At 44.9% G+C, this 22,634-nt stretch overlaps 1 pseudogene; it reads right to left on the reverse strand.

Moving 5' to 3' along the window:
• Window positions 1–14,349: 14,349 nt before the first annotated feature.
• On the reverse strand, window positions 14,350–17,994 carry LOC118587634 (annotated as a pseudogene).
• Window positions 17,995–22,634: the final 4,640 nt, after the last annotated feature.

A 22,634-nucleotide genomic window follows, 5' to 3' on the forward strand; every position in this document is an offset into this window, starting at 1 on the left:
CTTCCCAGGAGAAAGAAAGCCCTCATCTTCTCTCCCAGGCTCTTTCTTTGGGGACTGGACATGGCGTGTGCATGTGAAGGCTTTCTTGTATTGTTTTTCTGTGTGTCTGTGATCACTGGCCATGTAATCGGAGCTAAATAACCTGGTGGCCTATCTCCTCTCCTGGATCATACGATTTCTTCTTTCCCTCACTACCACTGTTTTTCAGTTGAGGAGACCTGGGGTCACATTTGGAGGAAGGAGGGAAAGCAGACAGAATGGGTTGGTGTGGGCGGACCCACAGGACCCTGATCAAATGGAGGATGCTGGCATTGTCCCAGAGAAGGTGGTTCTGGCCACTGCTCTCTAACTGTGTGGCAGTTAGAGGCTTTCACAAGAGAGTCAGTGCCTTTTAGCAACTTTATCTCTAAGGCATTTGATTGCCACATGAAAAGGGGTATAGACCCTCCGGTCTACTTTGGCCTTTCACCAAGGGCCAGGAGGCAAGATTATGCCATAGAAGATGTTCCTCTTCTCAGTTTCTCCATGTTTCTCCAAAGCTGTAACACGGATACACATTGGGCATACTTCTCCTTTCCCTCATGGGTTCTTGTCTCCACATGCCTAGGAGCCAAGGAGAAATCAAAATGAGATCCTAGTGACATCTTTCCATGCTCCTGGTAGGGCATATGAGCTCCTCAGTGGCCTGAGCCCATGGAACCCCTGTTCTTTCTATTTCCTGGCTTTGCTCTTTGGGGTCTGCACACCTCCGGCCACTTCTTGCTCTGCCTGTAATGCTGTCTCCTGCTACATCTCTGCAAAACGAACTCTGTTGCTCTTTGGCGGGGAAAAGAAGAAGGCCGGGAAATGCATGGATCCCATGGGCCGTGTGGTGGGTAGGCCCATGTTATTGTGGAATTACCCTCACCGCAGGCAGAAAACGTGTAACTAGCTGAAATGGTGATGACTAGCCAAAATGGCGACAATGGCAGCATTAGCCAAGACAGTGATGGTGTTCTCATTCACTGAGATGGTGTCGAGGATGTAACTAGCCAAAATGGCAGCCTAACCAACTGCCCACGTTCTCGGCTACCACCGAGTGTCTAGGCAGTCACTGTCCCCTGGAATTCCTGTGCTAGTGGAATTTAGCTGTATAGCGGCTCCTCCTCTCCGATGTCTGCAGCTTTTCCTTCGACTTTCCCAGAGTCCCGCCCTTGTCCAGTCTCCACAGCGCAGGGAAAGGAAGCTCTGCAGGATGAACATTGACTCCATGTCTTAGGGTCGTACTGCCCAGGGCTTTGAGTGCTGATGTCTTCCTGTGTTTCCCAGCCTGCGTTTCTTTTCTCTGTAGGGACAATCCTTGTGGGGACAAGGATTTGAAATCTGGAATCCTATCAGAATGGAGCCACAGTTTAAAGAGTAAGACATTACTGTGACACAGCATCAAAGGAAGGAAGAAAGAAAGAAAGAAAGAAAGAAAGAGAGAGAGAGAGAAAGAAAAAAGGAAGGAAGGAAGGAAGGAAGGAAGGAAGGAAGGAATACCATACCAAGTGCTGTCCTGTTCCTCTCCTGAAGGCTCAACTCCATCTGAAAAAGAGAATTTACATCTGGCTAAAACGGTAAGTTCATGCTGTTCTCTCAGGACCCTAATTGTACGTCATGCTTTGTTTACTTTCTGTTCTATGTGGCTTGTATTGCTGTGATAAAACACTGACCAAAACAGCTTGAGGGTGGAGGGAGAGGAGAGGGGGCAACTGGAGAGATGGCCTAGAGGGGGCGACTGGAGAGATGGTTTAGCTGTTAAAAGCTCTTGCTGTCCTTCCAGAGCGCCCAAGCTCAGTTCCCAGCACACATGATGGACAGCGCACAACTGCCTGAACCGCCAACTCCCGGGTATCTGGCGCCCTCTTCTGGCCATGGGCGGGATACAGACACACAGACCGCAAAGGTTTTTGGTTTTTGTTTTTTGTTTTTTGTTTTTAAAGTAACCTGGGGAAGGAACTTTGGCTTACAGGTTACCATCTAAGATTACCGTCTATCACCGAGGGAGACCAAGGCAGGAACTCAAACAGAGACTACGGAGGAACTCTGCTTCCTGGCTCACCCAGCTACCTTGCTTTTACAGCCCAGGTCTACCTACTGGCCTAGAGACAGCAGCACCCACAGTGAGCTGGACCCTCCTCCATCAACTGGCAATCAAGAAAATGCCCCCACAGACCTGGCCACAAGCCAGTCTTGCAGCGGCAGTGCCTCAGGTGACATTCCCTCTTCCTAGGAGTGACAAGTGAGCCCGGGAGTTCTGCTCTATCACATCCTAGCTGCTGCCAACGCTTTGCCCTTCATCCCTAGCCAGACCTGTCTCCACGGATACGGGGGAAATCGCCCGGGTAAGGGGGTTCCCTTAACTTGAACATGTACCCTGTGGGGAAGAGTCCCACCCACTTACACTTCTAATCTGAGTGTCCATGTAAAACAAAAGAGTCAGCTGGGTGGTGGTGGCACACATCTTTAATCTCAGCACCACGGAGGCAGAGCCAGGCGGATCTCCGTGAGTTCAAGGCCAGCCTGGTCTACAGAGTGAGTTCCAGGACAGGCTCCAAAGGTACACAGAGAAACCTTGTCTCAAAAAAAAAAAAAAAAAGATAATAATAACTAGGGGGCTGGAGAGGTGGCTCACTGGTTAAGAGCACTGGCTGCTCTTCCAGAGGACAAGGGTTCAGTTCCCAGCACCTACATGGCAACTCACAACTGTAACCCCAGTTCCAGAGGATCTGATACCCTTACACAAACATGTGGGCAAAACCACAAATGCACATAAAAAATAAAATAAATAAAATAAAAAGATAATAATAACTAATAACTTGCATTCCTAAGATAATTTTTAACATAACACGAAGAGATAAGAACCATCTCTATCCTTGTACTTTCTTCATTCGAGGCCAGCTTTTTCTTCTCTTTTCTTTCTTTCTTTTTTTTTTTTTTTCTGAGACAGGGTTTCTTTATATAACAGTCCTGATGACTAATGACTGTCCTGGAACTTGCTCTGTAGACCAGGCTAGCCTTGAACTAGATCTGTCTGCCTCTGTCTTCTGAGTGCTGGGATTAAAGGTGTGCACCAACACTGCCCAGCAAGGCCAGGTTTTTCAAGTCAGGTTTGGTAGTATGTTAATCCATCAATCAAGAATAAGACCACTACCACAATTTAAAGCCAAATTTGAAGCAAGCTTTAATTAAATACTAGACAGGTGGATGTGCTCTGGCTAGGTCCATCTCTGAGTTTCCAGAAAATGGTCCTAAGTCATGGTTTGCAGAGGCTTAAGTATTTCCCATCAGATCCTCTTGGAGGCAAGCATACATTCTGACATATTTCCTGGGTACACACCTCCAGCCTACATCTACTCAGGGCTGTAGTTAGAGTTTTCCTGCCTGGCCCAGTCAGGACAAATCTCTCTTACCCACCAGTCCCATAGTAGCTCAGACCCAACCAAGAAAGCACACAGAAACTTATATTGCTTATAAACTGTATGGCCGTGGCAGCCTGCTTGTTATCTACTTCTTCTATCTTAAATTAACCCATTTCTGTTCATCTATACTTTGCCACATGGCTCGTGGCTTACCAGTGTCTTTACATGTTGCTTCTCATGGCGGCAGCTGGAGGTGTCTCTCTCCAGTCTTCTACTTCCCAGAATTCTCTTCTCTCTTGTCCCGCCTATACTTCCTGCCTGGCCACTGGCCAATCAGAACTTTATTTACACAGAGCAATATCCACAGCACAGGGCCAGCGTACATCCTGACATATTTCCTGCCTATGGACCTCCTGCCCACAAATGACCAAGCACAGCAGTGCAGATGGGTCAGACAAACTTGTTCCAGGGAGTGGAAATATGTGTTATGTTATCTTTCATAAACAATCACCTCCAGCATTTCAGGAACTAGCTGTCCCTGGGCAAGGGGCTTGCAGATCAGAGGCATTTTGGTTTCCTGGATCTCTTAGGCTCAGTAATGAAAAGTTAAAATGTAACTTTGGCTCTCACTGTATATGCTTTTAATCCCAGCACTCTGGAGGCAGAGGCACGCTGATCTCTGGTTTCAAGTCTAGCCTGGACTGCATAGCAAGTTCCAGTCCAGCCAGAGCAACTTAGTGAGACCTGTCTAAAACATAGCAGGCAAGAAAACAACAACAAAACACAACAAGCTAACAAACAAAAAACCCTGGGTGTTTCAAGGTTCTTATCTTGTCCAGTTTAAACTAAAGGAGAAAAATCTATTGGGGCTGAAGAGACAGCTGAGAGGTGAAGAGTACCGGCCGCTCTTCCAGAGGTCCTGGGTCTGAGGCCCAGCACCCACATGGTAGCACACATCTGTTTGTAACTTCAGTCCCAGGGGATCTGATGTCCTCTCCCAGCCTTTGCAGGTACCAGGCACACATGTGGTACACAGACATACACACCCATACACATAAAAATAAATAAATAACCAAATTTTAAACTGTTAGAATTTCTAGCCACTCCCCCAGCTACATGACCTCAAGTGCTCTGGCAAGATGCTTAGTCATCCCTGGGCCTTACGTCCCACATACCATGCACTGTGTGATCATGTAATTTGCACGCAGCACAATCAAGGAATCTATGTGCATGCATGGGGTAGCTACGTAAGCCCATACGTGCATGTGGGGGGTGGGGAGGTCTATAAAAGCGGGTTCCTCCCCCCCCCTCCCTGCACTGTCATTCCCCATAGGCCTATGCACATCCCTTCTCTTCCCTTCCTTTAATAAACTCTTGTGGTGGGCTTTGTTGTACCTCGTGGCTTTTTTCTCACAATAAACAGTGCCGATTAATGAATAACATCGCGCCTCTTAATAAATAACAAAACCAGAAATAAGCTGTTGGTGCCTGCTCAGTCTTATTAATGCCTTGTCAGAATACAGGTTAGGTTCTAACCTTATCATCAAAGGTCTTACACTCTATATTAAAAAATAAGTAAATAAACTCTCTTTAAACATGACTGTGTATATACACATTGTCTATAGGTGCTTATGCGTTTATGCTTACACAGTACTACATCTTTAGAGTTCTATGGCTACTCCTTAGAGGTTGGGCTGCTATAGTGGGAGAACTTTGGAGGCCCTCTCCATTTCCCTGGTGACAGCTCTGCCTCTCCTTAGAATTTAAAACACCGTATGAAGAGGTGGGGCATCTGTGCTTTGTTGAGGCCCATTAAGGCGAAGCTAGTTAGTTCCTCCAGCACAAGAGAATATAGAATGTATTTCTACTTTTACCTGTGACCCAAAACATTATATACTGTTGTCTCCACTTTTTAAGAGTTAATTCAGACCGGGCATGGTGATGCTCAACTTTAATCCTGGCAAGGATAGACAGAGATCTCTGTGAGTTCAAGGTCAGCTTGGTCTACCTAGTGAGTGCCAGGACTATCAGGGCTATATATTGGGACTTTGTCTTTAAAAAAAGAAAAGAAAAAGGAGTAAATTTAGCCAGACCTGTCAATCCCCCAGCTGAGATGCCATCCTCCGGGAAATGAACGACATATTACAGAGACTGGAGGATTAGCTATCCTCTTAATGAGATAATACACTTTTCTTTCCCAGAAGCCTCTCCTTTGGGGAAGCCCTGGCACATCCTCCATCAGGCAGCATTTCAGAGCATAAGCTATGTGACCTGATGCTTTCCTTCCCTTCCTTTCCTTTGTTTTTCTTCTCTCTCTCTCTCTCTCTCTCTCTCTCTCTCTCTCTCTCACACACACACACACACACACACACACACACACACACACACACTGAAGCCTAGGCATGCCACCCATGATGCTCTGGGCCCCCACACTTGTTCTCTGAAGCTCCACCCCCACCCTGCCCTACCCCACTTTCAGACACTTCCCTGCTTCCCAATCTCCATTACAAAGAGACGGCTTCAAAGGTCACCTAGTCAAGTCTCCAAGCAGATCTAAGGTCTTATCCGGGACCCTATAGTGCAATTACTGATCTCCTTCTGCTCTTGTTTCTATGCTCAAGGATACAGACTTTGCCTAGCATTTGTGAGGCCCTGGGTTCAGTCCCCAGCACTGCACCACTGAAACTACTTTAATAGGGTTCTCCATCATAGTCATTCAAAAGATTGCAAAATGTGCACTGGAGGAAACCGTCCGCTTGGCAGAAAGAGTTGCTACATGGCCGTGCATGTGCTGTCCAGGAGTCAGGCAGGAGGCCTGGTCATCCCAGAGCCTTATGTCCGACGTAATCTGTGCACTGTGTGGTCATGTAATTTGTGTGCAATGTGATCACACAATCTATTCGCTTATGTGGCATAGCTCCGTAAGCCCATGTGCGCAAGTGCAGGGGAATCCCTGAAAAACAGGTCAGAGACTCCTCCCCCTTCTTCTTCTTCCTCCCTCCCTCTCCCTGCACAACCATTTCCATAGGCCTAAGCATGCCTCTCTTAATAAACTCTTATAGTGGCCTTTGTCATACCCCGTGGCTTTCCTCACACGGTAAACAGAACCGCTTAATGAATAACACACCGCCACATAAACTAACAAAAAGATCATCAAATCCTGTTATTTCTCTGTCTTTAAAATGTAGCAGTATGCAAACAGTATAAACCACAAGAACCTCCAAGAAGTAGAATCAGTCAATGAAAAAGCAAGATGCTGACACAGTAGAGAGAAGCATGAAGCTGAGAAGAACATTGACTTCTCTTGGCATTTATTTGACATTTACTATTTAATAAATTCTGGATGTTGAACTCAGGCATAACTCCCAGCATCAACTTCTGTCTAAAAAAATTACATTTGTCAGTGATTATTTCCCCCCAAGGAACATTCCTTTTGGTGACACAAAAATCAAGTGGCCTTGGTCCTTCAAACTTGTGAAAAGGACTTTTTTGTGTGTACTTGATTTTGTTTTTCCTAGCAGAGAATCATAAGAATAGCCCCGTGTCGCCGCCCGCAAGGAGAACTCTGCCCTCATTCCTTGGTAATGACCGAGAGTTGGATAGTGTCCTCTGTTTTTACAAACATGTGTAGGCTTTTTCCACTTATCTACTGACATTACTCATTATTTCTTGACAACGATTATTTAACAACTCACTTGTTGTTTTTCTCTTCCTTTGAGACACCATTTCCAATTAGATACTCATTACAATAAAAAAATCGAATTTTCTGCTAAAGGACCGTGAGAGATCCTTTGTATGAGAAAAGTCAATCTTTACGGCACTGTAAAGAAATTTGAGTTCCAGAACTATTCTGCACAAAAGTTTAAAAAAGTCAGCAACAGTCCCTGCTTTGGCCAGCTTCCCAGCGGTGTGTCACTGTGCCCTTTCCCCAGTCAGTTGCAATGAGGGCTTCACATTTTAGGGATAAGCGTCCTTCCTAGTTCAATGTGAAAGATTTCTCCTTTGGTTCCACCCACTCTTCCCCTCTAACCACCTGTCTCCCATCGAAAAGGATTCTTTTGAAAATACAAGTGAAATTAAAATAGCCATGCTTTGAGGTTGTTTGTTGGTTGGTTTGTTTGTTTGTTTGTTTTGGGGGGGTGTTTTTTCTTCCTCTCACGGAATTCCAGGTCAGGCATGGAGAATTCATTTCCATGAAGATAATTGCATACCCCTTCATGACTAATTTATGATTTATCCCTTTTTACTTGATGAAAAATTCAGAAGTTGGCTCAGTTCATTTGCTCAAATAGATCGTCGGGAAGAACCTAGCCATTGTAGACACTGTCTCAGCTTTGCAACTGTGGCTTTACCCATAGTTCCCAGCTTCAGGGTGGTTCATGGAACATATGGTGGGGCTCAAAGGGTGAGGCCAGCAAGATGAGAAGAAGCTGGGAGTGCCCTGGAGTGAAAGCATCCTGATCACTCTCAGCTGCCATCAGTTCTGCTATCAGGTCGACCCTGATTTAAATGCCCAAGAGGTACCTACAAGCTCTGTGACCTTGGGGAAATCCTGAACCAATGTGAATTGTTTGTCACTCATACAATGAACCCATTAGGGTATAATCAGGAGACAAACTCCAGACTGGCTCACTGAGCAGTGAGAATTAAGTACTTAAAACATTACTATCTAGGTGTGGTAGTTTGAATGAAAAGGGCCCATAGGCCCAAAGGGAGTGGCACTATTAGGAGGTGTGGCCTTGTTGGAGGAAGTGTGTCACTGGGGGTAGGCTTTGAGGTCTCAGATGCTCAAGCCAGGTCCAATGTCTCCCTCTCTTCCTGCTGACACAGATGTAAGACCCTCAGCTACTCTCCAGCACCATGTCTGTCTGTGTGCCACCATGCTTCCTTCCACGATGACAATGGACTGACCCTCTGAACTCTAAGTCAGCCCCAATTAAGTGTTTTCCTTTGTAGATTAGAGTTGCCGTGGTCGTGGCATCTCTTCATCTGAACTAAAACTCTAGGTGTGAGGCTAAGAGGAGGGCGCTAAAGAATAGTAGCAGCAGGGGCTGCAGGAAGCCATTGTCGCCCCCAAAGTGGGGTGGTGGGGTAGGGAATTAGAAGAGTAACCCTGAGGATGGGGTAACAGTACCCTGGTACCTGGGAGGTGCCATGAAGGTGGTAGTGAGGGGAAACTTCCCACTAGATTCAGAAGCCGCTCCAGCAGGGGCTGGAGGAAACATGGTTGAGGTGACCCCCATGGTTGAGTGAACCCACACAGGAAGAGCAAGACCCTTTTCCTTCTTCCAGCCTCACAGTGCTCTGGTTTCCCCATCAACAGAGCCCCCCCCCCCACCCCAGGGAACAGCTGATCACACAGAACGTGCCCTGCAGAGTCCCAGCCCCACCACAACACTGCACAGTGGTTTTGAACTGAGCCTCAAAAGCATCGTCCCTGGCACAGATGCCATTAATGAAGTACTCCTGGCTAAGTGCTCCACCTGCCCCTATTCTTTAGCTAATCATCTTAGCAGCTTAACCGGAATCCCCATCTCTGCAGATGAAGAAGAAAGGATGGCAGGTGTGTGACTTCCTAACCTCTCTACTACACATAGCAAGACATTTTCTGGGTGTTTTCTCTGTAAGTCGATAACTCTTCCCATAGCATCCACATCCCTGCTCCCTGTCAGGACATAGTCAATGTGTGCAGAGCTTGGTGGGTAGTGGAGGAAGACAAAGAAATAGAGACTCAGGAGAGCTTACAGAGGAGCTGAGGGAATATCGCTGACCAATCAATGGCTCATAGTGTGCATAATGGGGCCTCAACGACAGGCAGATGAGAAGAAGGAGGAGGAAGAGGAAGAGGAAGAAGTAGAAGAAGTAGAAGTAGAAGGAGAAGAAGGAGAAGAAGGAGGAGAAGAAGAAGAAGGAGGAGGAGAAGGAGAAGAAGGAGAAGAAGGAGGAGAAGAAGGAGAAGAAGGAGGAGGAGAAGGAGAAGAAGGAGAAGAAGGAGGAGAAGAAGAAGAAGAAGAAGAAGAAGAAGAAGAAGAAGAGATGTCCCAGGGACTTTACAGGAAGGAGAGACTGAACTGATAGCTAAGAGTCCATCATCATGTGAGGCCATGGTGCTGCTCCTTAGAGCCTCTTATGGGGAACAAACATCACTTTTCATGTCTTAGGTTACTATGAGAGCTAAAGTTATGTTTGAAGTTTTAATTACTGTGTCTGAGAGATCTAAAAAACAAAATGCCTCTAACCTGTAAGTCTACTTGCCCAAGGACAGATAGTTCCTAAAATGCTGGAGGCTATTGTTGATGTAAGATAACAAGCCTTGGGTTTTCAATCCCTAATCAAGTTTGTTTGACCCAGCTGCACCAGATGTGTTTGATTGCATGTAAGTATGTAGGCAGGAAGTATGTCAGGATATATGCTTGCCCCTGATTGGACCTGGTAGGAAATATGTAGCCTTATGGGTTGGCCTTTCTAAGCCTCTGCAAACTGTGACTCGTCGCCATTTTCTGGGAATCTTGGAATGGTCTTGGCCAGAGTCCAGCATCTTGGCCAGTGTTTAATTAAAGCCTGCTTCCAATTTGGCACAAAAATTGTCGTAGTCGCAGGGCGTGGTGGCACATGCTTTTAGTCCCAGCACGAAGGAGGCAGAGGCAGGTGGATCTCTGTTGAGTTCGAGGCCAGCCTGGTCTATAAAGCGAGTTCCAGGACAGCCAGAGCTGCTACACAGAGAAACTCTGATTTGAAGAAAAAAAAAAAAAAAAGCTTGTGGAGGTCCTATTCTCAACTGGCACATTACCACTGTGACCTAGACAGGAGTAGGCACTGGGTACTGGGGCAAGAGATTCATCCCCCAGACACAGGGAGAGCCAGGACCTGCAGCCTCAGTGGCTGCAAAGGTGAGAGGTGGCCACTCCCTGAGCATTCAGCTTTCCACAAGGCTTACATAAGCTTTTTAAAAGCCCAGTTTGGAGCAAGCAAGCAGCTGCCAAGTTGCTTCACACAGTTTCAGAGGAAGATCAGGCTGCAGAGATCATGCTGGAAGTGAGAGGCGCCAGACTGGGCCAAGAGCACATTCCCACTGCCTGGAGTCAAGTTCCCTAGACTAAGTATGCACAGTGTCTACGAGGAGTCCCCACAGTAAAGACACCTGGGAGGGAAGAAGGGCAGCTGGATGAGACGGCGGCGGAGAGGCAGAACTGCTGTCCCGCCGTGACAGACTTTGACTGAGTGGCCCTCAGATGGAACTCAGTCTTCCCAAAGTGAGATTGATCTTTTCATTCTTGCACAGACCAGACTTGGGTGCAATCCTTGGGGAGAGATGGAACCTTCTAGCAGAGAGTCCTGGAGAGAAGCTGGCTGGGAGCCTTAGCAGCCAGCACATCCAGAGGCTGGAGCATACTGCCATGGTCCTGAACAGACCACACGACATCCACAGCATCATCCAACAATTCAAAACATTGTTGAATTACACACACACACACACACACACACACACACACACACACACACACATGTTTGCGATAAGGTCTCGTGTGCCTCTGGCTAGTCTCAGTCTTACTATGTAGCAAAGCCTGGTCTTGACCCTTGATCATTCTTTTTCTGCGTCCCATGAGCTAGAACTACAGGTATGTGTCACTATGCCTACCTAAAGAAAAAAGCTTATCGAATAACTGGTAAAAGCAGGCACTGGGAAGGCATCACTGCTGGAGAGAGAATCAGTGACGGAGGCAGACAAAAGTCTGGCAATGTAGAGCTGTGTTTACTAAACTTTTCTTTGCTGTACTTGACCTCATCTGTAAATTATGGGGAGATAGTTCTTGACCCACACATTTGCTGTAAAGAACAAAGGAGACAATGCATGCTAAATATGTTATACTTTGCTTAGCACATGGCAACTGCTGTTAGATGCTGTGACTAAAATGTCAACTCTGCGTTGTCTGAAAAGGACCTGGAGGGCCAACAGACCAGTCAAGTCCACTGCTGTCACTGTTCCCAGGCATGTGCAGTGTCTTGGGAATCCAAGGGCCACTGTGAGTGATAAACTGCATATTCTCAAGATATAAAATATATAAAATTGTGTAGTATTTGCACATAACCTGGGCATGTTTGCATATTTTAAAACATCTCTAGGTTACTTAATACTCAACCCAATGAAAGTGCTGTGTAGATAGTTTTTGCACTGTATTGTTAAGGGAATAATGATGCAGGAATGCAATGCTAATTCTTTTTCTCAAAATATTTTTGATTAGTTCTTGGTTTGAACCTGCAAATGCAGAATAATCTGTAGAAAAGTTATGGTTCCCAACAGTCTCCCCCATCCATTGATGGCCAGACTGTCACCCCAGGGACTTAGAACAAAAGGGCTACCGAAAGAATATGTGACCACTCATACTCTGTCTGACTGAGATCTCCAAGGGCAGAAGCATCCCCTCTCACCACACCCTGCCTAACTAGGCCAGCAGCTCTGGGTGAGTCACTGTGGGTAATGCACCAGGCAAACAACTCAAGCTCAAGTCTATCTCTTACCTTGGTGCTTCCTCAACCATCCACTCCCCTTGGTCCCTACAAGAGGGCTCAGAACAAGGCATCACATCTAGGAACTGCCCGTGTCCACGCCCTCTATTTTACCACCACCGACAATGGTATCTAGCAGCCCCGCCTGCCGCTTGTGTGCGCAACACTTGGGTTCCATTTATCAGATCAGTCAGTGGCTTCCAGAAGTGGGAGCACAGGCCATGGGCCTCAAGTGCAAGCCTTTGGGAGAAGTGGAAGAGACACTTCTGGAGCTGGTCTCCTCTGCCTCTGGAGAGCGTTGGAGACCCAGCAACAGCACTAGTCTTGACACCTTAGCCAAGGACCACAGCAAGATTCCCCTCAGGGCTGTCTCCAGCTCTACTCTCTCAATCCATAAAATTCTGGTGGGACTAATTCAACCCTTGGCTTGTAGTATGGCAGTGTGGCTGAAGCCTAGACAATTAGAAAGAATGCCACTTTTGTTTATTATTATTAGCAAAAATCTTATTCTTGAGGATCTCATACACGCATACATGAGAACTTCATACGTGCATACAATGAAATATAATCATAGCTATCCCTTCCTCTTACCCTCCCCAATACACACCCCAACTGCTATGAGCAAGATAGTCCTGCCCTCTCCAGAGGACAGCACCTCACAGCTCTCCTCCCCAGCCTCCAGCTCTTACACTCTTCCCGCCTCTTCTTCCTCTATGTTCCCTGACCCTTGGCGATGATAGTGCAGGGTTTGGGGGTTGAGATAGATGTTTCATTTAGAGATGAGCAGTCAGTCTCTTATTCTTAGCACTTTGGCAAGTTACATATCTCCCCATGATGGAGCAACATCTGAACGGAGCCAATCAAACTGGATGTGATTCATAAATAAGTCACAGGAAAGGGATAATTACTGTTTCATATTAAGAAACTGATTTCTATTTAGCATTATATATGAGGTATTAATGAAAATAAGAAATTAAAAATCAGTCCCACATTTGATATAATGGCATTTAACACAGCAAATGCATGCAGCTTATAACTGATACCAAAAATATGGAATTCTCTATGTTCATAATACATAGAATATAGTATGATAATACTATAATAATACTATAATAATAAAGGGGCATAGTAGTCCTTCTGATCTGATGATTCCAGTCTTCACAGTTCTGTTTTCCCTCATGCCAACCTAGAACTTTCAGGCAAGACTAAATACTGAAAACTCGTGGACAAGGGAAGCTCTGAGCAAGTGTGATGCTGGCCCTGAGAAACAAGCAAACTGGCCTGACATTCAAGCAATGTGATGCTAACAGCACCTGTGAGCTCTGCTTATATCACACAGTCAAGGAGTTAGTTCTATTTCAGCTCTAATTTTATGATTACACAGAAAATCACAATTTTTCAGATGGTAAATTCATATTATACATTTAAATATTTAAAAACCATTTGGTAAAGAAGAGGCCAAAATAAGAATTAGGATTTTTAGAAATAAACAACAAGATGTATTTGAAGTTGATAAATATATCAATGGGGAGGATAAAATGGGTTAATAAAACCAATATGTACTCCCAAAATAATTAGTTCTTTCCAGGCTTTTGAAATAAATCAAACAAAACAAATCTGAAAAATGAGAACATACAAGGAAATATTTTTAAAACAGTAAACATCAGAGAAGGAAAAATCACTGTAGACATGTAGTATATTGTTACAAGAACCTTCTTTAATGTAAAGATTGTATATAAGCAAAGTAAGAACCTGGGGAAAAAAATCTCAACATTGGAAAAAACAATCTCAACATCGGTTCATTGGAAGAGTTTAGTATCTTAATAATTCTCTTGTTTCTAAGGCTTTCCACAAAAGGACACCACAATTCTTCAGTTTATTGCAAACATAATCTTTTAAAAAGTCAGATCTAATATTGAGAGTAGCTTTTAATTATTGGCACTATACAGTAAAGCACAAAATAGAACCATTTAAATAAAAAAAAAACCTATTTCATTGGAGAGTACACACAATAGCTTTTTTCTCTCCCCATATCTATATCCAATGATAATATTTATAGGCTAGTTTCCAAACAAATGTAATTTTTTAAAAATTGCAGAAGCTGCTGGGCGATGGTGGCACACGCCTTTAATCCCAGCACTCAGGAGGCAGAGCCAGGCGGATGGAGGCCAGCCTGGTCTACAGAGTGAGTTCCAGGAAAGGCGCAAAGCTACACAGAGAAACCCTGTCTTGAAAAACAAACCAAAAAAAAAAAAAATTGCAGAATGCTGTTGTTCACACACCACATAGGCTGTCCTCTAGCAGATACTAGCTTGCCAAGCTTCAGATGGCAAAATGCTAAGCTGTTGGCATTAGCTATTATGCGGCTCATTGTTGTTTCTTGCTTTGGGGACTCTGATGACATATGTTCCTGAGAGACCATCACCCTGTGGCCACCTCTTCTCTTCTTTCAGTTGGATCAAGACAGGGCTTTTGAGTCCTTAAGATGTGAGGCCCGGCCAAAGCCACCCACAAAGTCAATGGCTATCACAATGTTCTGACTGATAAATTCTGTTGCTTCAAATTTGTTGGTTTCAGAGGTTGCTTTACTCTCTTGTTTCTTAATCTGTCTTTTGGCTTTGTTTGCATCTTTTTCAGCTGGTTTCTGATTGATTTGCACAAAGCTGCCATGACTGGCAATCTGTAGTAGGAAGCCATCACCTACCGGTTGCTGCAAGTTTTTTATCCTTCTGGAATCCAATTCTTGCACACAGGACAGTCAAGCCACCCATTACAACCTGGGGAGCTACTGAGTATTTGTCTAGCTTAGGTCTGGAACTGTGGTCAAATACTTGGTTTCAACAGTGATGTCTTCTTGCATACTCAGTTAAGTCCAGCACTCCAGAAGACTTGTCATTGTTTTCTCATAGTCTTGGGGAAGGGGGTTCCAGGCTCTCTGAAACCATCTGCTGCTAGTTGGGGGGTGATCTCCCAATAACTACATCTTATCTAATAGACTTGAAGTCTGCTACTGCTACAGGCATTTTGTGAACTGATGGGGCCGTAACTTGAAATTGAACCAACAGGGAAGAGACAAAGGTGGTGAGAGACTGGCTAGGTTCCAGTGACATCATTGGAACCAAGGTCCACCTTTAAGTTATGAGAGCCAATTCACTTTAGCTTTCCTTATATCATTTTTCTGTTCGGCCGCAGTTTATCACACTGGCAGCATGGGGTTGAACATAAGATGACCTAGACTGATTTTAGTTTTTCTTCACTAAATCTTTATTCTAGCCTTAAGATAAAAACAGGAGTCGTGGTTTTATTGTCCCATTGAAGAGACAATAAAATCATGCTCTTATTATTTTTAATGACTAGCCCAAGGCTTGGAGTTGGCCACCTTCCGATTTGGAAACAGGAAATGTCAACATGACGAGGACATCAAGACACGGCACTTAATCAGATCTATTTACAAAGATGGTCTTGAACATAACTTTAGAAAGTCATCTGATGCATTCAATTCTTTCTTTCCACATCTATTAATGGAATCTTATTCTACTACTGGTCATGTTCACTCTACCACACCGTTTCCCATGTTAATGAAGAGAAAAATCGCTTCTAATGAACAAATTCGGTTGTCCAGTAAAAATGTACAAAATGCTTGGAAACTACTCATCAAATTGCACTTATTTCTTCAAGGTTTTTTTCCCCCAGAGCTGCCTATTACTGAATTTGGGGTCATCGTCTGTACTCCAAGAAGTCAAGTTCAACCACCTGTACTCAATAAGCCAATTTAAACAGCCAATTAATAATAAAAACAGAAAATAGAGATTTTTTTCAATGTGGTCATATTTGGAAGGGGACAAAGAGATCTTTGGTTCAGCAACGTGCCCATTGAGCTCCTTACCTGAGAGCAGAGTTTGACAGTAGTTACTACAAAAATCAGTGCAAGACTTCCTGTTCCCAAGCCTGGGAGCCCCAGAGTTGAGTGACACCCAGAGCCATTCAGCCAGACTGATTCAGGCTGAGTCTAGATGGGCAGTCTGGGAACTGTTCTTCTAAGAAAGAGTTGACAGTTAACCCCTGGGTCAACACGACCTGTGCTGTGGCCAGGCTTCTGAGGCAGTTCGACACTGCATGCTCCAAGTGACTAGCATCACCCAAATGTTCCAAAAGGACCTGTTTCTGCCCAATGTGCCCATAAACAGAGCCCCAGAGGGGTTCCTCTTCATTCCCACAGGAGCAAAGCTTAACTTAGTTTTTGGAGGGAGCCAGAGGATACCTGCCACCTTGAAAGACTCCCACAGGCTAGGGCGTGTTCCTTCTCTCTTCTCTGCCACTGATTTCTCCCCTCTCCGTGCCCATGTTTGCCAAGGTCAGGCCATCCCAGCCTTCCTTGTGTTGCTGTACCTCACTGGTAGAAGAGCCTATAGGCTTCACTGCCCACCAACTACCAGATCTTCAAGCACTAACTACTTGGATTCTTTTTTTTTTTTTTTAAGGTTTATTTATTTATTATGTATACAGTGTTCTGCCTACATATATGCCTACAGGCCAGAAGAGGGCACCAGATCTCACCATGGATGGTTGTGAGCCACCATGTGGTTGCTGGGAATTGAACTCAGGACCTCTGGAAGAGCAGCCAGTGCTCTTAACCGCTGAGCCATCTCTCCAGCCCCCTATTTGGATTCGTAATGGTTTGTCTTGTTTGTTAACTGTTTTTGCCTTAAATAGATCATTGGTTTTGTTTTTGTTTTAATTTCCAAATTCTCTTGGCAGTAATGATGATGATGAAGATGGAGTTATTTGTCTCTATTACGCTGCGGTGGAGATATTCAAGATGTTTTCAGACTTGCTAGAATTTTCTGACAAGAGGGTAACCCAAGGCTGGGCTCAGTTACGTGTGGGTGGGTTATAATGATTCTGGAACTACTCACATGGCTTTGTAATTTTCCAAGTTCATTTTTCCTGCATGGTCCTGTGGTCTAAATGTTTGCATTCCCCTCAAAATTAGGAAGTGAAAACCCCAACCTCTGCAGGTACTGGGCCTGGAGTGGGGCGGGGGGACGTCTATTTGAGGGTGATGGGGTGATAAGGAATGGAGTTCAGGACTGGCATTAGTGCCTGATCTTACAAAATCAGGACAGTTGCTTCGCTCCCTCTGCTAAGCGAAGACACCATGGAAAAGTGCCACCCATGAGAGTCAGTTGACATCCGCAGACTATGAGAGCCTCAATACAAACTTCCCAGATTCCAGAACTATGAAAAACAAATGTTCGCTGTTTATAAACTACCGAGTCTATGATACTGTCAATAGATAGATTAAAGTGACTAGTTGCTCTTCTCTTGTAATACAACTCTTGTGTTTTTAGTGATAGTGTAGGGAAGATTGGGTGTTTATTTCTGACTTTTTTTTTTTTAAAAAGATTTATTTATTTATTTTTTATATAGACAGTGTTCTGTTTGTATGTGTCCTTGCAGGCCAAAAGAGGGCACCAGATCTCATTACAAGTGGTTGTGAGCCACCATGTGGTTGCTGGGAATTGAACTCAGGACCTCTCTTTTTTTAAGATAAGAAACATAACCCAAGGTTGTCCCTAGATTTGAGACTCAAGAAGGACACAACCTGAGCAGCTAGAGGAGGCAGATGGCAAAGGTGTCCTCTGTGTGGTTATTACTTAACACCTGACTCCTGGGCGGTGACTGCTAAAGGACAAACGTGGACAGGGAACTGAATCCCTAGGCACCTGAGACAAGCCTGACCACCACCAGCCCTCCATAGAAGCCATTACACTTTCAATGCCGAGACCTCCCTAGTGAGACGGAGCGCACAGATGAGCACAGGGAGGAGGGAGAGCTAGGACATGGAGTTCTGATACCTGCAGTCTTCACAGGGCAGGTCTGCCCCTTGGACGCCTCCCCTGCCTACTCCAAGGCATGGGAAACAAAGCTGCCTGTTAGGATGAAACCCTAGCGTCCAGCCAGTGTACATCCTTCTCCTTCCAGGAAAAAACCTGCTGTAAGGACCGTCATTGGCTGGCAGCCCTACCCGCCACACGCTGGGATCCACAGCTTCGGGCATGCCAACACTGTACTCACCAGGCTGCTTTCTATCCACGATCATCGGTACCCTTCACAGCCTCCCTGTCACTGGGCCATCTTCTTGCTAATGTCCTTCACTGCTGTGGCCAAACTTCTGCTTAGGCTGCAGCAGATCTGAAACTCTGTTCCCCTTGTTCCTCTGACTCCACTCTGAGGGCAGAATCCTTGGAGCCTCAGGCTCTCTCTCATTTGTCTTGCCAGTCTGATTCTATCTTGCTGTTTGCTACTCAGAGGACCAAACCCACACATTACAAAATGAATGAGGCTATTTGAAAAATAAATCCCTCTTTTTTTTTTTTTTTTTTTTTTGGAGCTGAGGATCAAACCCTGGGCCTTGCCACTAAGCTAAATCCCCAACCCCAGTAAATCCCTCTTTTAAAAGTGGGAGGTGGTAATGATGGGAGTGTCTGTGGAAGGCAAAGGATGACCTCAGGTTTCCTCCTCGAGAATGTTGCTCACCTCCTTTTTGAGACAGGTTTTCTCGTTGGCCTAGAGTGTGTCAATTAGGCTGGACTGGCGAGCCATCAAGTTCAGGGCCCTTCCTGTGTGCGCCATTATGTCTGGCTTTTTACATGGGTGCTGGGGATCGAACTCAGGTCCTCTTGCTTGAGAGGCCAGCATGTTACTGACTGAGCATCTCCTCGGGTCCTAAAAAACAGACTTTACAGGCATTCTCCGCAAGGAGTGTGGGCACCAGGCCTGTTCTACTGCGCCCGACGAATCTCCAGGGCCTGCTGTAGCACTTGGCATTGAACAGGCTCCTAATAACAAAAAAACAGAAGGAAGGGAGGGAGGAGGGAGGAGAGAGGGACTGGGCACTGATAGAGGGACTGAAGAAAGAAGGTTTGGATTAGCCTGCACTGAAATCTAATCAGATGATAGCAAATGTTAGCAATTCGGAGAGAAAATGGGCAGGCGGATGAGCAGTCTCAGTTTGGAACTTAGAAAAGGGGCGTCCCAAAGTGTGTGTTTCTAGCACTGTCTGGGAGACAGACTCGTGCATAGATACATTCATCCTTCCATCTCTATGTACATATGCAGAAATGACAACGTTCAGGAAATAGTACTCAAACTATACACTTATATGCTTAATATTTTTCACAAAACACTCAATACTTACAAACAAGACCTAAATATACCACAAAAATAAAAGGGAAATGAACCAGCAATAACAGCAGCAACAACAAAGTGTCTAGACACTGCCATGGAAACATTGCCAATCAAGGAAACAGAGCCAACTGGCAGCTCCAGGCACAGAGGTGGTGTGTCTGCTGTGGGCGCTTCCCATTTGCATCCAGTCGAGAGACTGCGGCTGTTAGTGTCTGGCCAACATCCCCCAGCTATGAAGCATCAATCCTAATATCCCCAAGGGGGAAAAGGGAGTCAAACAAGAAGTATGTTCTGATTAAGTTCAAACAGGCAGGGCTAGCACCAGGGTTTAAAATTAACAACCATTTAATACCCATGATAAGTTTATGCTAATGTTCAAGTATGTTGACATTGCTTAATGCATTCCTATATTGAGAATGATGCTTTCCTCATGTGTATCTTCTTTGGAAATCATCTTAGCAAAAATGTGTATTCACAGTTCTCCTTTCTTAGGAAAAATGAAGTTTTTGTTGTGATTATTTCACCAGTTTTAACAGGGCTATGAAATATTTTCAGAATTCTGAGAGCAAAGGAGCTGATGCAGGCTTTAAACCTGTTTTATTGATATGCAGATTTGTGACTATGTTCTAAGCATAATCTTACATGTGAATGTCTGTAAGCACACACATTTGCAAATGCTGTAGTACTTTTCTCCAGTTCTGAATTACAAAGTAAGTATCCTTTAATTAATTACTGTCTCACAGCTCTAACCCCTTTGTTTTCATATAATATTCATTTGGGTAATTCCTTTTTTGTAATCCTACTTTTTCATAAATGGTAGCCCGAAAGCAGCCTGGCAATGTCATAACAATCCAGGCTCAAATGGGAAATCCAAACTCTTTCACTCCAGGTGTTCAGTGAGCAATGAGTGCCATGTTTTTCCTTGAGTTGAAAATGAACAGCCAGGTGAGCTGGCCAGACTGTCTAATTGTCTACTGTGCCCTTGATGACAATGAAGTTCTCCAAATAGTAGTTCAGAAGAGGGACAAGTAAGTGGGGCCAGTGTGGTCCCAGTGCTGCCTCTGGATGTCTTGGGGGTGATTTTTGTCTTTCTTTCTTTCTTTCTTTTTAATTTCCAGATTCTACATAATGAGCAGATGTGGTGGTTTGAAAGAAAACGCCCCTGAAGGGAGTGACACTTTTAGGAGGTGTGGCCTTGTTGGAGTAGTTGTGGTTGTACTGAAGGAAGTGTGTCACTGCAGAGGCAGGCCTTTAGGTCTCCTATGTGCTCAAGCCACACCCAGTGAGACAGACCACTTCCTGTTGCCTGCCAATCAAGATGTAGGGCTATCAGCTCCAGCACCGTGTCTGTCTGCACGCAGCCATACTCCCTGACACCATGATTCCTGTCATGATGATAATGGGCTAAACCTCTGAAACTATGAGCAAGCCACCTCAATTAAATGTTTTCCTTCGTAAGAGTTGCTGTAGTTAAGCTGGGCATGGTGGCACATGCTTTTAATCTCAGCACTGGGGGGCAGGGGGGCAGAGGCAGGCAGATCTCTGAGTTCAAGGCCAGCCTGGTCTACAGAGTGAGTTCCAGGACAGCCAGGGCTACACAGAGAAACTCTGTCTTGAAAAACAAAACAAAACAAAAACAAAAACAAAACAAAAAAAGGAGTTTCCATAGTCATGGTGTTTCTTCACAGCAATAGAAACCCTAAGACAGAAGTTATTTCCTTTATACTGAGGGATATTGTTACTTAAGACACCCTCCCACCACACACACACACACACACACACACACACACACACACACACACACACACACACACACACACACACACACACACACACACACAGAGAGAGAGAGAGAGAGAGAGACAGAGACAGAGACAGAGAGACAGAGACAGAGGGAGAGATGGAACTACACAGCTGAAAAGCCAATTTGTTTTTAATCCTTGGTGTAGTTAGGATTCAGGTATTTACAGCAAACTCTGCCCCAACCTTCTAGAATCCCTGTGTGAGGAGGAACATCTAAGGGCGAGGGGATCCTCGATAATGGCTCTTGCTACTCCGAGTATGTCTTGTTCTAGACTCCTAGCTTCTTCTCACCAGCCAGCCTGGTGGCTCATCTCTGCTGTCTTTGTCTTTACCTTAGGGGGCCCTATTGCACTGCCTTTCTTGCAGACAAATGAGTAATAGTGAGCCCAGTGAGATGGTCAGGCTAGTCAGCTACAACATACTGACTCCATGTCCATCTATAGGATGAGGCTGTTCCCATGTGGTAAGTACACCTGTGCGATAAGATCTGTGTTACAGGCAGCTGACACTAATCCCTACAGGCAAAAGTCTGTCTCTACAAGTCAACACAGCGAAACAAGTCCAAGGAATTTGGGTTTGATTCCATGGTGTTGTCTTCTATACGTCATACTCCTCATTGTCACTCATGGTCCACATAATTGGCTTTTTTTATTATTATTAATATTATTGTTATTTGCAAAGCCAGGGCCTTGCACATGCAAGCATTATATAGCACTTGCATGCAAACAGTGAGCTACATCTCTAGGCTTTGGTTTGATGGAACCCAAATTGGCCTTGAGCTCATGATCCAACTGTCTCTGCCTCCTGAATGCTGGGATTACAGGCATGGGCAACCATAACAGGCTAGCATAGATATTTGATTAATACTTTGATTATCCTTATATCTTCCATTCATGACATCTCAGTACTACATGGTGGAACTCTTGAGTTTTCAGTAGTCCTTATAATTCTTGGAACTCCAGCTCCTTAGGGGAGGCTTAGGTGGTCTGTTGTTCTGAAACACTGACCTCAGGTTTGGTCCTGGAAATGTTTGCTTCCACACTACTTCCAGGGGATTAAAGAGGAGACAAAAATAGATAATTGAAAACCTTGAGTGAGCGCGCTCATTCAGTCCTTGGTCACACTCCCTGAGTAGTGAATTGGCTTAGTGTTCACAGGCCCACAAAGCACAAGCAGGGGTGGTTTCTCTCCAGAGGGATTCTGGGAAGGCAAACAGCATCTGCCAGTCCATTTACACCCACTGTCTCCAAGTGTCATGAACATATTGCATCCTCATAGAGGTCATGATGGGTTGGTTAGCTTACAGTACTGATTACAAGCTTGTTTTTTCAGTCAGCTTGGGTTCAAATCCCAGCTTTTCATTTACACAAATTAATGGCTAACTGCTTCAGATCTTAGGCTCTCTGCCTGTAAAATAACAGCAAACACTCTTACCTCAGAGACTTGAAAACAGAAGCAAGTCCATTTTATTATATTTTATGTTGTCATGTTTGGTTGTTATCTCTTAGAAGCCTGTTCTTTTCTAATGAGAGACATGACAGGGGTGGATCCGGAGGGCAGGGAAGGTAGGGAAGGAACTAGGAGGAGGAGAAGGAGAGGGATGGGAAACTATATCCTGATTAGGATACATTGTATGAGAAAACCTGTTTTCAACAAAAGAAAAATATGAAATTAATAAGTAACCATTTTTAAAAAGGGAAAGGAAAAGCAAGTGAAATGTTACTGTGCAGGACTCAGCACGGCTCCTGT

Source organism: Onychomys torridus, chromosome 7, assembly GCF_903995425.1.
Source record: "Onychomys torridus chromosome 7, mOncTor1.1, whole genome shotgun sequence".
In the NCBI taxonomy this organism is placed as follows: domain Eukaryota; kingdom Metazoa; phylum Chordata; class Mammalia; order Rodentia; family Cricetidae; genus Onychomys; species Onychomys torridus.